Genomic DNA, 3331 nt, shown 5'->3' on the forward strand with positions numbered 1-3331 from the left:
GTAGAGAGGGTTACCGCAAAAACTGGATGCACTTCGTGTATAAAATGGACAATCTCTTTCGAAGTATCAGGGTTTCGAACGAAAACTCATCCGTTACAAAGGGATTTCATTTTTTAAATAACCTAAGCATTACCAAATTGAATATAATGATAAAACACACTAATATTAAACATAAGAAAAAAGAATCACTGAAAATCTATTTTCAAAGTTAAGTTATTCACAAACTAGTGATTCACACAAATTTCAAATAATTCAAAATGTAAACTATTCAAATTTGTAAACTACCGGCACTAACAGAAAGTTTGTAATTTTTTGTACCTAAAGCAAAAATATTCCCAAAGAAACTCTAAATACAGCAAAAACCAACTCAAAAATAAATAAAGCAAAAAAATAAGAAAATAAAAAAGCCCACCTACTGGGCCAGAGCGGCCTGCATACGACTAGAAACCCAACCTGTAGTTGGGCCAGGATGCAGGCCCGCAAGCCTAGTAGGCCCACAGGCAGAGTAGGAGAGGTAGGCCAGAAGGCCTGCAATTGAGAGGAGCTCAATGCAGTGCCCGCGCCGGGGCTTATAAACTGGTCCTGGCGCTCCTCAACTAGCAAGGTGGGACTAAACTTCTGCGCCCCTCGCCTGGCAGCGCACACCCTTTAGTACAGTACCGGTTGGTGCCACCACCCGGTACTAAAGGTGGGCGCTTCCCACCGCTTGGCCTGGCCAAAATCGACCTTTAGTACCGGTTGGTGGCTCCTACCGTTACTAAAGGACCATCCTATATAAGAAACACTTACGAAAATTTCGTCAGTTTCCTCCCACTTCTCTCTGCTTCATCGCCGCCGCCCCGTCCCGCGCCGTCGCCGCCGCCGTCGCGCCGTCCCCGTCGACTCCGCGCCGCCCCGTCCTCGTCGCGCCGTCCGCGTCGCCGGCCCGTCCCCATCCCCGCACCGGCCCGCGTCGCCGTCGCCGTCGCCTCGACCTCGCCCGCGCTGTGAGCCTCTGTCCCCCCTCTCCTCTCCCTCCAATCGAAGCCGCCGCACGCGCCGCCGGCGCCGTCACCTTGGCTCGCCGTCGCCGTCGCCTGCACACACAACACATACACACACACACACATACACACACATACACAATTTTTGTTCTGTTTTTAGTTTTTAGTTTTTTGTTTTTAGTTTTTAGTTTTTCTGTTTTTAGTTATTAGTTATTAGTTTTTTCAGTTTTTTCTATATTAATGTTATAGAAATGTTAGTTATATATAGAAATGTTAGTTTTTTCTGTATTAATGTTATAGAAATGTTTGTTATATAGAAATGTTAAAGAAAAATTAGTTATACAATTTTAGTTATAGAAATGTAAGAAATGTTAGTTTTAGATATGGTCGATGTTTTTTTAGTTTATTATATTTTTAGTTATAAAATTTAGAATTTGCATATAAGAAATCACAATCCAATCATTTAAAAATGTTACTTTACTTTTGCGGCATATAGTATTTGTTGTCGATGATGCCGGGCCCGCATCCTCGCCGTCGACCCATTCGCGACGACGTCCTGCTTCAGAGGACCCATGTCAGGGATTGGGCTACCTGGAGGGGCGCGACGCTTGGTGAGGAACCCGGCCTCGGGTCCCGTCGTCGACCCTGATCTCCTTTCGTGGCGTTCGCGTGGGCCACATTCGGTGCAGAGGGAGCCGGCCCCGCCGGAGGTGGTGCGTCGTCGTGTCAGGGAGGAGGACGAGCACGTCCATCGCTACATGGCTACTATGGACTTCAGGTTCTCCAATACCTGGCAGGTTCTTTGGGCAGATGACCGGAGATATGATCCTGTGATGGTTCCTTGTCTTTGGGTGTCCACCGCCCGCGCCCCAGGAACCGCGAGTGGCCTATATTCTTCTATAGTATTCGATCTTTATTAGCTACCTAGCCAGTGATGTATTCGAGATTATATATTATTTGAGACGATGTATTCGAGATCATATATTATTCGCGACGATGTCTTCAAGATTATATATTATTCGAGACGATGCATATTATGTACTATATGATTCAGTTTTTCCTTATTGATTGCATCCATGCATTGTAATTTGAATACTAAATTGTTTTATATTTCTTCTGTATTAGTTAAATAAAAGCTATGGCGGACAATACCGGCAGAGAGGGAGAAGAGGCCCTGTTCGAGATCATACGCAGCCCTAGCAGGCCAGATGATCTGAATGAAGCAAATGACGGCTCCCGATATCTGAACAATACCGGGGAGGGTGATGATAAGATATTCGATCTCGACGACCGAGCTGATGAAGTCATGAACTATGATTATGATTATGATGACGCAGACAATGATTATGATGACGAATACAATGTTGATCTTGAAATAACAAAGACTACCGGCGAGGTATATTTATATAAGCAGGCATGTAGTGATAATCACATGTTTTTTTATTCGAAGATATATTAACGAATCGATCTTTCTTCTTTCAGCCCTCCGGATCGACCAAATCTCCTTCTACAGACAACAGGACAAAGCACGGCCCGAGCAAAAAGTTGAAGGAGGGTGTAAAGTACAACATCGATTCCATCAAAGCTAGTGGCGAACCCCTCACGCCTAAGAACATTGCGAGCAAGTTCGTTCGTCAGTGCGGAGTTCTTGTGAAGGACCAACTCCCGATCTCCATTCAAGAATGGAAAGATCCAAAAACTAAATGCCCAGATGTTACTTGGGTCGACGACAGAGCAAAACAAAAGCTTTGGGAATCTCTGATGGAACATTTCACCCTACCAGATTATTTCACTGATGTAGATGTGCAAAAAGTCAAGGACGCTGCTCTTAAGAAGATGGCAATTGCATTCAACACCCACAAGAAAACTGTATGGGCCAACTACCTCGCTGCAGAAAGGAAGACTCCAGAATTCAAGGGAACACTAGAGAAGCAAAGAGAACACTGGCCCGCTTTCGTGAAATTCAAGGAATCAGAATTATCTAAGGAACGGTTGAGAAAAAACAAGGCCAATGCCGCAAAAAAGACGCAGTTCCATAGGCTGGGTCCAGGTGGCTAAGCGGTGGCAATGCCTAAGTGAGATAAGTCTGAGCAAGAGATGGAGGATGCAGGGGTCACTCCGGTTACTAGGAGCTGGCCCCCCAGGTGCAGAACTTGGTTCTATGCACATGGGGGGGCGTTGGACCCGAAGACAGGCCTGGTTTCCAAGAAGGCAAGTCTAAACGGAGCAGAACAAAAGTTACTTGACGCAATATGAGATGCTCGAAAGGGGGTGTTCACGCCAAACAGAGAGAACGACGAGCTTACGCGCGCCCTGGGAAATCCTGAACACCCGGGAAGAACATGAGG

Source organism: Aegilops tauschii, chromosome 5, assembly GCF_002575655.3.
Source record: "Aegilops tauschii subsp. strangulata cultivar AL8/78 chromosome 5, Aet v6.0, whole genome shotgun sequence".
NCBI lineage: Eukaryota > Viridiplantae > Streptophyta > Magnoliopsida > Poales > Poaceae > Aegilops > Aegilops tauschii.